We start from the raw sequence: 13,073 nt of genomic DNA, 5'->3' as shown, positions 1-13,073 counted from the left end.
GTGCAAAACCCACCGAACTCAAAACTTTCGTGCACCAAGACTTTTAATGGTATTCATTTGGGGACATTTGTACGCCTTTCCAACCCTCACATCTCAAAAATCACGAATTTCATTTTTTCACAAAACTCCCCACCAAGCCATCTAGCTATGTCGTGGTGCACCGACCAACTTGGCCATATCCAAAACCCACCGAACTAAAAACTTTTGTGCAGCAACACTTTCATGGTATTCATTTGGGGGCATTTGGAGGCCAATCCAACCCTCACATCTCAAAAACCACGAATTTCAATTTTTCACAAAACTCCCCACCAAGCCATCTAGCTATGTCGTGGTGCACTGCTTAGCTTGGCCATGTGCAAAACCCACCGAACTCAAAACTTTCGTGCACCAAGACTTTCATGGTATTCATTTAGGGACATTTTTAGGCCTTTCCAACCCTCACATCTCAACAATCACGAATTTCATTTTTTCGCAAAACTCCATACCAAGCCATCTAGCTATCTCATGGAGCACCGACCAACTTAGGCATGTGCAAAACCCACCGAACTCAAAACTTTTGTGCACCAAAACTTTCATGGTATTCATTTGGGGGCATTTGGAGGCCAATCCAACCCTCACATCTCAAAAACCACGAATTTCAATTTTTCACAAAACTCCCCACCAAGCCATCTAGCTATGCCGTGGTGCACCGCCAAGCTTGGTAATGTTTAAAACCCGCCGAACTCAAAACTTTCGTGCACCAAGACTTTCATGGTATTCATTTGGGGACATTTGTAGGCCTTTCCAACCCTAACATGTCAAAAATCAGGGATTTCAATTTATCACAAAACTCCCCACCAAGCCATCTAGCTATGCCGTAGTGCACCGCCAACCTTGGTCATGTGCAAAACCCGCCGAACTCAAAACTTTCGTGCACCAAGACTTTCATGGTATTCATTTGGGGACATTTGTAGGCCTTTCCAACCCTCACATCTCAAAAACCACGAATTTCAATTTTTCACAAAACTCCCCACCAACCCATCTAGCTATGTATTGGTGCACCGACCAACTTTGCCATGTGCAAAACCCACCGAACTGAAAACTTTCGTGCACCAAGACTTTCATGGTATTCATTTGGGGCCATTTGTAGGCCTTTCCAACCCTCACATCTCAAAAATCACCAATTTCAACTTTTCACAAAACTCCCCACCAAGCCATCTAGCTGTGCCGTGGTGCACCGCCAACCTTGGCCCTGTGCAAAACCCACCGAAATCAAAACTTTCGTGCACCAAGACTTTCATGGTATTCATTTGGGGACATTTTTAGGCCTTTCCAATCCTCACATCTCAACAATCATGAATTTCATTTTTTCGCAAAACTCCATACCAAGCCATCTAGCTATCTCATGGTGCACCGACCAACTTGGGCATGCGCAAAACCCACCGAACTCAAAACTTTTGTGCACCCACACTTTCATGGTATTCATTTGGGGGCATTCGGAAGCCAATCCAACCCTCACATCTCAAAAACCACGAATTTCAATTTTTCACAAAACTCCCCACCAAGCCATCTAGCTATGCCGTGGTGCACCGCCAAGCTTGGTAATGTCTAAAACACACCGAACTCAAAACTTTTGTGCACCAAGACTTTCATGGTATTCATTTGGGGACATTTGTAGGCCTTTCCAACCCTAACATGTCAAAAATCACGGATTTCAATTTTTCACAAAACTCCCCACCAAGCCATCTAGCTATGCCGTGGTGCACCGCAAACCTTGGTCATGTGCAAAACCCGCCGAACTCAAAACTTTCGTGCACCAAGACTTTCATGGTATTCATTTGGGGACATTTGTAGACCTTTCCAACCCTCACATCTCAAAAACCGCGAATTTCAATTTTTCACAAAACTCCCCACCAACCCATCTAGCTATGCCGTGGTGCACCGACCAACTTGGCCATGTGCAAAACCCACCGAACTCAAATCTTTCGTGCACCAAGACTTTCATGGTATTCATTTGGGGCCATTTGTAGGCCTTTCCAACCCTCACATCTCAAAAATCACCAATTTCAACTTTTCACAAAACTCCCCACCAAGCCATCTAGCTGTGCCGTGGTGCACCGCCAACCTTGGCCATGTGCAAAACCCACCGAAATCAAAACTTTCGTGCACCAATACTTTCATGGTATTCATTTGGGGACATTTTTAGGCCCTTCCAACCCTCACATCTCAACAATCACGAATTTCATTTTTTCGCAAAACTCTATACCAAGCCATCTAGCTATCTCATGGTGCACCGACCAACTTGGGCATGTTTAAAACCCACCGAACTCAAAACTTCCGTGCACCAAGATTTTCATGGTATTCATTTGGGGACATTTGTAGGCCTTTCCAACCCTCACATCTCAAAAATCACGAATTTCAATTTTTCACAAAACTCCCCACCAAGCCATCTCGCTATGCTGTGGTGCACCGACCAACTTGGCCATGTGCAAAACACACCGAAATTAAAACTTTCGTGCACCAAGACTTTCATGGTATTCATTTGGGGACATTTGTAGGCCTTTCCAACCCTCACATCTCAAAAATCACGAATTTCAATTTTTCACAAAACTCCCTACCAAGCCATCTAGCTTTGCCGTGGTGCACCGCCAACCTTGGCAATGTGCAAAACCCACCGAACTCAAAACTTTCGTGCACCAAGACTTTTAATGGTATTCATTTGGGGACATTTGTACGCCTTTCCAACCCTCACATCTCAAAAATCACGAATTTCATTTTTTCACAAAACTCCCCACCAAGCCATCTAGCTATGTCGTGGTGCACCGACCAACTTGGCCATATCCAAAACCCACCGAACTAAAAACTTTTGTGCAGCAACACTTTCATGGTATTCATTTGGGGGCATTTGGAGGCCAATCCAACCCTCACATCTCAAAAACCACGAATTTCAATTTTTCACAAAACTCCCCACCAAGCCATCTAGCTATGTCGTGGTGCACTGCTTAGCTTGGCCATGTGCAAAACCCACCGAACTCAAAACTTTCGTGCACCAAGACTTTCATGGTATTCATTTAGGGACATTTTTAGGCCTTTCCAACCCTCACATCTCAACAATCACGAATTTCATTTTTTCGCAAAACTCCATACCAAGCCATCTAGCTATCTCATGGAGCACCGACCAACTTAGGCATGTGCAAAACCCACCGAACTCAAAACTTTTGTGCACCAAAACTTTCATGGTATTCATTTGGGGGCATTTGGAGGCCAATCCAACCCTCACATCTCAAAAACCACGAATTTCAATTTTTCACAAAACTCCCCACCAAGCCATTTAGCTATGCCGTGGTGCACCGCCAAGCTTGGTAATGTTTAAAAACCACCGAACTCAAAACTTTCGTGCACCAAGACTTTCATGGTATTCATTTGGGGACATTTGTAGGCCTTTCCAACCCTAACATGTCAAAAATCACGGATTTCAATTTATCACAAAACTCCCCACCAAGCCATCTAGCTATGCCGTGGTGCACCGCCAACCTTGGTCATGTGCAAAACCCGCCGAACTCAAAACATTCGTGCACCAAGACTTTCAAGACTTTCATGGTATTCATTTGGGGACATTTGTAGGCCTTTCCAACCCTCACATCTCAAAAACCACGAATTTCAATTTTTCACAAAACTCCCCACCAACCCATCTAGCTATTTATTGGTGCACCGACCAACTTTGCCATGTGCAAAACCAACCGAACTGAAAACTTTCGTGCACCAAGACTTTCATGGTATTCATTTGGGGCCATTTGTAGGCCTTTCCAACCCTCACATCTCAAAAATCACCAATTTCAACTTTTCACAAAACTCCCCACCAAGCCATCTAGCTGTGCCGTGGTGCACCGCCAACCTTGGCCCTGTGCAAAAACCCACAGAAATCAAAACTTTCGTGCACCAAGACTTTCATGGTATTCATTTGGGGACATTTTTAGGCCTTTCCAATCCTCACATCTCAACAATCATGAATTTCATTTTTTCGCAAAACTCCATACCAAGCCATCTAGCTATCTCATAGTGCACCGACCAACTTGGGCATGCGCAAAACCCACCGAACTCAAAACTTTTGTGCACCCACACTTTCATGGTATTCATTTGGGGGCATTTGGAAGCCAATCCAACCCTCACATCTCAAAAACCACGAATTTCAATTTTTCACAAAACTCCCCACCAAGCCATCTAGCTATGCCGTGGTGCACCGCCAAGCATCGTAATGTCTAAAACCCACCGAACTCAAAACTTTTGTGCACCAAGACTTTCATGGTATTCATTTGGGGACATTTGTAGGCCTTTCCAACCCTAACATGTCAAAAATCACGGATTTCAATTTTTCACAAAACTCCCCACCAAGCCATCTAGCTATGCCGTGGTGCACCGCAAACCTTGGTCATGTGCAAAACCCGCCGAACTCAAAACTTTCGTGCACCAAGACTTTCATGGTATTCATTTGGGGACATTTGTAGGCCTTTCCAACCCTCACATCTCAAAAACCGCGAATTTCAATTTTTCACAAAACTCCCCACCAAGCCATCTCGCTATGCTGTGGTGCACCGACCTACTTGGCCATGTGCAAAACACACCAAACTTAAAACTTTCGTGCACCAAGACTTTCATGGTATTCATTTGGGGACATTTGTAGGCCTTTCAAACCCTCACATCTAAAAAATCACCAATTTCAATTTTTCACAAAACTCCCCACCAAGCCATCTAGCTATGCCGTGGTGCACCGCCAAGCTAGGCCATGTGCAAAACCCACCGAACTTAAAACTTTCGTGCACCAGGACTTTCATGGTATTCATTTGGGGACATTTGTAGGCCTTTCCAACCGTCACATCTCAAAAATCACGAATTTCAATTTTTCACAAAACTCCCCACCAAGCCATCTAGCTATGCTGTGGTGCACCAACCAACTTGGCCATGTGCAAAACACACCGAACTTAAATATTTCGGGCACCAAGACTTTCATGGTATTCATTTGGGGACATTTGTAGGCCTTTCCAACCCTCACATCTCAAAAACCACGAATTTCAATTTTTCACAAAACTCCCCACCAACCCATCTAGCTATGCCGTGGTGCACCGACCAACTTGGCCATGTGCAAAACCCACCGAACTCAAAACTTTCGTGCACCAAGACTTTCATGGTATTCATTTGGGGACATTTTTAGGCCTTTCCAACCCTCACATCTCAACAATCACGAATTTCATTTTTTCACAAAACTCCCCACCAAGCCATCTAGTTGTGCCGTGGTGCACCGCCAACCTTGGCCATGTGCAAAACCCACCGAAATCAAAACTTTCGTGCACCAAGACTTTCATGGTACTCATTTGGGGACATTTTTAGGCCTTTCCAACCCTCACATCTCAACAATCACGAATTTCATTTTTTCGCAAAACTCCATACCAAGCCATCTAGCTATCTCATGGTGCACCGACCAACTTGGGCATGTGCAAAACCCACCGAACTCAAAACTTTTGTGCAGCAACACTTTCATGGTATTCATTTGGGGGCATTTGGAGGCCAATCCAACCCTCACATCTCAAAAACCACAAATTTCAATTTTTCACAAAACTCCCCACCAAGCGATCTAGCTATGCCGTGGTGCACCGCCAAGCTTGGTAATGTTTAAAACCCACCGAACTCAAAACTTTCGTGCACCAAGACTTTCATGGTATTCATTTGGGGACATTTGTAGGCCTTTCCAACCCTCACATGTCAAAAATCACGGATTTCAATTTTTCACAAAACTCCCCACCAAGCGATCTAGCTGTGCCGTGGTGCACCGCCAACCTTAGCCATGTGCAAAACCCACCGAACTCATAACTTTCGTGCACCAAGACGTTCATGGTATTCATTTGGGGACATTTGTAGGCTTTTCCAACCATCACATCTCAAAAATCACGAATTTCAATTTTTCACAAAACTCCCCACCAAGCCATCTAGCTATGCCGTGGTGCACCGCCAACCTTGGCCATGTGCAAAACCCACCGAACTCAAAACTTTCGTGCACCAACACAGTCATGGTATTCATTTGGGGACATTTGTAGGCCTTTCCAACCCTCACATCTCCAAAATCACGAATTTCAATTTTTCACAAAACACCCCACCAAGCCATCTAGCTATGCCGTGGTGCACCGCTTAGCTTGGCCATGTGCAAAACCCACCGAACTCAAAACTTTCGTGCACCAACACTTTCATGGTATTCATTTGGGGACATTTGTAGGCCTTTCCAACCGTTACATCTAAAATATCACCAATTTCAATTTTTCACAAAACTCCCCACCAAGCCATCTAGCTATGCCGTGGTGCACCGCCAACCTAGGCCATGTGCAAAATCCACCAAACTCAAAACTTTCCTGCACCAAGACTTTCATGGTATTCATTTGGGGACATTTGTAGGCCTTTCCAACCCTCACATCTCAAAAATCACGAATTTCAATTTTTCACAAAACTCCCTACCAAGCCATCTAGCTATGCCGTGGTGCACCGCCAACCTTGGCAATGTGAAAAACCCACCGAACTCAAAACTTTCGTGCACCAAGACTTTCATGGTATTCATTTGGGGACATTTGTAGGCCTTTCCAAACCTTACATCTAAAAAATCACCAATTTCAATTTTTCACAAAACTCCCCACCAAGCCATCTAGCTATGCTGTGGTGCACCGACCAACTTGGCCATGTGCAAAACACACCGAACTTAAAACTTTCGTGCACCAAGACTTTCATGGTATTCATTTTGGGACATTTGTAGGCCTTTTCAACCCTCACATCTCAAAAATCACGAATTTCATTTTTTCACAAAACTCCCCACCAACCCATCTAGCTATGCCGTGGTGCACCGACCAACTTGGTCATGTGCAAAACCCACGGAACTCAAAACTTTCGTGCACCAAGACTTTCATGGTATTCATTTGGGGCCATTTGTAGGCCTTTCCAACCCTCACATCTCAAAAATCAGCAATTTCAACTTTTCACAAAACTCCCCACCAAGCCATCTAGTTGTGCCGTGGTGCACCGCCAACCTTGGCCATGTGCAAAACCCACCGAAATCAAAACTTTCGTGCACCAAGACTTTCATGGTACTCATTTGGGGACATTTTTAGGCCTTTCCAACCCTCACATCTCAACAATCACGAATTTCATTTTTTCGCAAAACTCCATATCAAGCCATCTAGCTATCTCATGGTGCACCGACCAACTTGGGCATGTGCAAAACCCACCGAATTCAAAACTTTTGTGCAGCAACACTTTCATGGTATTCATTTGGGGGCATTTGGAGGCCAATCCAACCCTCACATCTCAAAAACCACAAATTTCAATTTTTCACAAAACTCCACACCAAGCGATCTAGCTATGCCGTGGTGCACCGCCAAGCTTGGTAATGTTTAAAACCCACCGAACTCAAAACTTTCGTGCACCAAGACTTTCATGGTATTCATTTGGGGACATTTGTAGGCCTTTCCAACCCTCACATTTCAAAAATCACGGATTTCAATTTTTCACAAAACTCCCCACCAAGCGATCTAGCTGTGCCGTGGTGCACCGCCAACCTTAGCCATGTGCAAAACCCACCGAACTCATAACTTTCGTGCACCAAGACGTTCATGGTATTCATTTGGGGACATTTGTAGGCTTTTCCAACCATCACATCTCAAAAATCACGAATTTCAATTTTTCACAAAACTCCCCACCAAGCCATCTCGCTATGCCGTGGTGCACCGCCAACCTTGGCCATGTGCAAAACCCACCGAACTCAAAACTTTCGTGCACCAACACAGTCATGGTATTCATTTGGGGACATTTGTAGGCCTTTCCAACCCTCACATCTCCAAAATCACGAATTTCAATTTTTCACAAAACTCCCCACTAAGCCATCTCGCTATGCCGTGGTGCACCGCTTAGCTTGGCCATGTGCAAAACCCACCGAACTCAAAACTTTCGTGCACCAATACTTTCATGGTATTCATTTGGGGACATTTGTAGGCCTTTCCAACCCTTACATCTAAAAAATCACCAATTTCAATTTTTCACAAAACTCCCCACCAAGCCATCACTCCCCACCAACCCATCTAGCTATGCCGTGGTGCACCGACCAACTTGGCTATGTGCAAAACCCACCGAACTCAAATCTTTCGTGCACCAAGACTTTCATGGTATTCATTTGGGGCCATTTGTAGGCCTTTCCAACCCTCACATCTCAAAAATCACCAATTTCAACTTTTCACAAAACTCCCCACCAAGCCATCTAGCTGTGCCGTGGTGCACCGCCAACCTTGGCCATGTGCAAAACCCACCGAAATCAAAACTTTTGTGCACCAAGACATTCATGGTATTCATTTGGGGACATTTTTAGGCCTTTCCAACCCTCACATCTCAACAATCACGAATTTCATTTTTTCGCAAAACTCCATACCAAGCCATCTAGCTATCTCATGGTGCACTGACCAACTTGGGCATGTGCAAAACCCACCGAACTCAAAACTTTTGTGCACCAACACTTTCATGGTATTCATTTGGGGGCATTTGGAGGCCAATCCAACCCTCAAATCTCAAAAACCACAAATTTCAGTTTTTCACAAAACTCCCCACCAAGCCATCTAGCTATGCCGTGGTGCACCGCCAAGCTTGGTAATGTTTAAAACCCACCGAACTGAAAACTTTCGTGCACCAAGACTTTCATGGTATTCATTTGGGGACATTTGTAGGCCTTTCCAACCCTCACATGTCAAAAATCACGGATTTCAATTTTTCACAAAACTCCCCACCAAGCGATCTAGCTGTGCCGTGGTGCACCGCCAACCTTGGCCATGTGCAAAACCTACCGAACTCAAAACTTTCGTGCACCAAGACGTTCATGGTATTCATTTGGGGACATTTGTAGGCTTTTCCAAACCTTACATCTAAAAAATCACCAATTTCAATTTTTCACAAAACTCCCCACCAAGCCATCTAGCTATGCTGTGGTGCACCGACCAACTTGGCCATGTGCAAAACACACCGAACTTAAAACTTTCGTGCACCAAGACTTTCATGGTATTCATTTTGGGACATTTGTAGGCCTTTTCAACCCTCACATCTCAAAAATCACGAATTTCATTTTTTCACAAAACTCCCCACCAACCCATCTAGCTATGCCGTGGTGCACCGACCAACTTGGTCATGTGCAAAACCCACGGAACTCAAAACTTTCGTGCACCAAGACTTTCATGGTATTCATTTGGGGCCATTTGTAGGCCTTTCCAACCCTCACATCTCAAAAATCAGCAATTTCAACTTTTCACAAAACTCCCCACCAAGCCATCTAGTTGTGCCGTGGTGCACCGCCAACCTTGGCCATGTGCAAAACCCACCGAAATCAAAACTTTCGTGCACCAAGACTTTCATGGTACTCATTTGGGGACATTTTTAGGCCTTTCCAACCCTCACATCTCAACAATCACGAATTTCATTTTTTCGCAAAACTCCATATCAAGCCATCTAGCTATCTCATGGTGCACCGACCAACTTGGGCATGTGCAAAACCCACCGAATTCAAAACTTTTGTGCAGCAACACTTTCATGGTATTTATTTGGGGGCATTTGGAGGCCAATCCAACCCTCACATCTCAAAAACCACAAATTTCAATTTTTCACAAAACTCCACACCAAGCGATCTAGCTATGCCGTGGTGCACCGCCAAGCTTGGTAATGTTTAAAACCCACCGAACTCAAAACTTTCGTGCACCAAGACTTTCATGGTATTCATTTGGGGACATTTGTAGGCCTTTCCAACCCTCACATTTCAAAAATCACGGATTTCAATTTTTCACAAAACTCCCCACCAAGCGATCTAGCTGTGCCGTGGTGCACCGCCAACCTTAGCCATGTGCAAAACCCACCGAACTCATAACTTTCGTGCACCAAGACGTTCATGGTATTCATTTGGGGACATTTGTAGGCTTTTCCAACCATCACATCTCAAAAATCACGAATTTCAATTTTTCACAAAACTCCCCACCAAGCCATCTCGCTATGCCGTGGTGCACCGCCAACCTTGGCCATGTGCAAAACCCACCGAACTCAAAACTTTCGTGCACCAACACAGTCATGGTATTCATTTGGGGACATTTGTAGGCCTTTCCAACCCTCACATCTCCAAAATCACGAATTTCAATTTTTCACAAAACTCCCCACTAAGCCATCTCGCTATGCCGTGGTGCACCGCTTAGCTTGGCCATGTGCAAAACCCACCGAACTCAAAACTTTCGTGCACCAATACTTTCATGGTATTCATTTGGGGACATTTGTAGGCCTTTCCAACCCTTACATCTAAAAAATCACCAATTTCAATTTTTCACAAAACTCCCCACCAAGCCATCACTCCCCACCAACCCATCTAGCTATGCCGTGGTGCACCGACCAACTTGGCTATGTGCAAAACCCACCGAACTCAAATCTTTCGTGCACCAAGACTTTCATGGTATTCATTTGGGGCCATTTGTAGGCCTTTCCAACCCTCACATCTCAAAAATCACCAATTTCAACTTTTCACAAAACTCCCCACCAAGCCATCTAGCTGTGCCGTGGTGCACCGCCAACCTTGGCCATGTGCAAAACCCACCGAAATCAAAACTTTTGTGCACCAAGACATTCATGGTATTCATTTGGGGACATTTTTAGGCCTTTCCAACCCTCACATCTCAACAATCACGAATTTCATTTTTTCGCAAAACTCCATACCAAGCCATCTAGCTATCTCATGGTGCACTGACCAACTTGGGCATGTGCAAAACCCACCGAACTCAAAACTTTTGTGCACCAACACTTTCATGGTATTCATTTGGGGGCATTTGGAGGCCAATCCAACCCTCACATCTCAAAAACCACAAATTTCAGTTTTTCACAAAACTCCCCACCAAGCCATCTAGCTATGCCGTGGTGCACCGCCAAGCTTGGTAATGTTTAAAACCCACCGAACTGAAAACTTTCGTGCACCAAGACTTTCATGGTATTCATTTGGGGACATTTGTAGGCCTTTCCAACCCTCACATGTCAAAAATCACGGATTTCAATTTTTCACAAAACTCCCCACCAAGCGATCTAGCTGTGCCGTGGTGCACCGCCAACCTTGGCCATGTGCAAAACCTACCGAACTCAAAACTTTCGTGCACCAAGACGTTCATGGTATTCATTTGGGGACATTTGTAGGCTTTTCCAACCATCACATCTCAAAAATCACGAATTTCAATTTTTCACAAAACTCCCCACCAAGCCATCTAGCTATGCCGTGGTGCACCGCACCCCTTGGCCATGTGCAAAACCCACCGAACTCAAAACTTTCGTGCACCAAAACATTCATGGTATTCATTTGGGGACATTTGTAGGCCTTTCCAACCCTCACATCTCCAAAATCACGAATTTCAATTTTTCACAAAACTCCCCACCAAGCCATCTAGCTATGCCGTGGTGCACCGCTTAGCTTGGCCATGTGCAAAACCCACCGAACTCAAAACTTTCGTGCACCAACACTTTCATGGTATTCATTTGGGGACATTTGTAGGCCTTTCCAACCGTTACATCTAAAATATCACCAATTTCAATTTTTCACAAAACTCCCCACCAAGCCATCTAGCTATGCCGTGGTGCACCGCCAACCTAGGCCATGTGCAAAATCCACCAAACTCAAAACTTTCCTGCACCAAGACTTTCATGGTATTCATTTGGGGACATTTGTAGGCCTTTCCAACCCTCACATCTCAAAAATCACGAATTTCAATTTTTCACAAAACTCCCTACCAAGCCATCTAGCTATGCCGTGGTGCACCGCCAACCTTGGCAATGTGCAAAACCCACCGAACTCAAAACTTTCGTGCACCAAGACTTTTAATGGTATTCATTTGGGGACATTTTTAGGCCTTTCCAACCCTCGCATCTCAAAAATCACGAATTTCATTTTTTCACAAAACTCCCCATCAAGCCATCTAGCTCTGCTGTGGTGCACCGACCAACTTGGCCATGTGCAAAACACACCGAACTAAAAACTTTTGTGCAGCAACACGTTTGTGGTATTCATTTGGGGGCATTTTGAGGCCAATCCAACCCTCACATCTCAAAAACCACGAATTTCAATTTTTCACAAAACTCCCCACCAAGCCATCTAGCTATGCCGTGGTGCACTGCTTAGCTTGGCCATGTGCAAAACCCACCGAACTCCAAACTTACGTGCACCAAGACTTTCATGGTATTCATTTGGGGACATTTGTAGGCCTTTCCAACCCTTACATCTAAAAAATCACCAATTTCAAATTTTCACAAAACTCCCCACCAAGCCATCACTCCACACCAACCCATCTAGCTATGCCGTGGTGCACCGACCAACTTGGCCATGTGCAAAACCCACCGAACTCAAAACTTTCGTGCACCAAGACTTTCATGGTATTCATTTGGGGCCATTTGTAGGCCTTTCCAACCCTCACATCTCAAAAATCACCAATTTCAACTTTTCACAAAACTCCCCACCAAGCCATCAAGCTGTGCCGTGGTGCACCGCCAACCTTGGCCATGTGCAAAACCCACCAAAATCAAAACTTTTGTGCACCAAGACTTTGATGGTATTCATTTGGGGACATTTTTAGGCCTTTCCAACCCTCACATCTCAACAATCACGAATTTCATTTTTTCGCAAAACTCCATACCAAGCCATCTAGCTATCTCATGGTGCACCGACCAACTTGGGCATGTGCAAAACCCACCGAACTCAAAACTTTTGTGCACCAACACTTTCATGGTATTCATTTGGGGGCATTTGGAGGCCAATCCAACCCTCACATCTCAAAAACCACAAATTTCAGTTTTTCACAAAACTCCCCACCAAGCCATCTAGCTATGCCGTGGTGCACCGCCAAGCTTGGTAATGTTTAAAACCCACCGAACTCAAAACTTTCGTGCACCAAGACTTTCATGGTATTCATTTGGGGACATTTGTAGGCCTTTCCAACCCTCACATGTCAAAAATCACGGATTTCAATTTTTCACAAAACTCCCCACCAAGCGATCTAGCTGTGCCGTGGTGC

The sequence above is a fragment of the Vigna unguiculata genome, chromosome 6 (genome assembly GCF_037176805.1).
Source record: "Vigna unguiculata cultivar grain cowpea cultivar isolate G323 ecotype 2 chromosome 6, ASM3717680v1, whole genome shotgun sequence".
Lineage (NCBI taxonomy): Eukaryota > Viridiplantae > Streptophyta > Magnoliopsida > Fabales > Fabaceae > Vigna > Vigna unguiculata.
Note: the sequence above shows the minus strand (reverse complement) of the source record.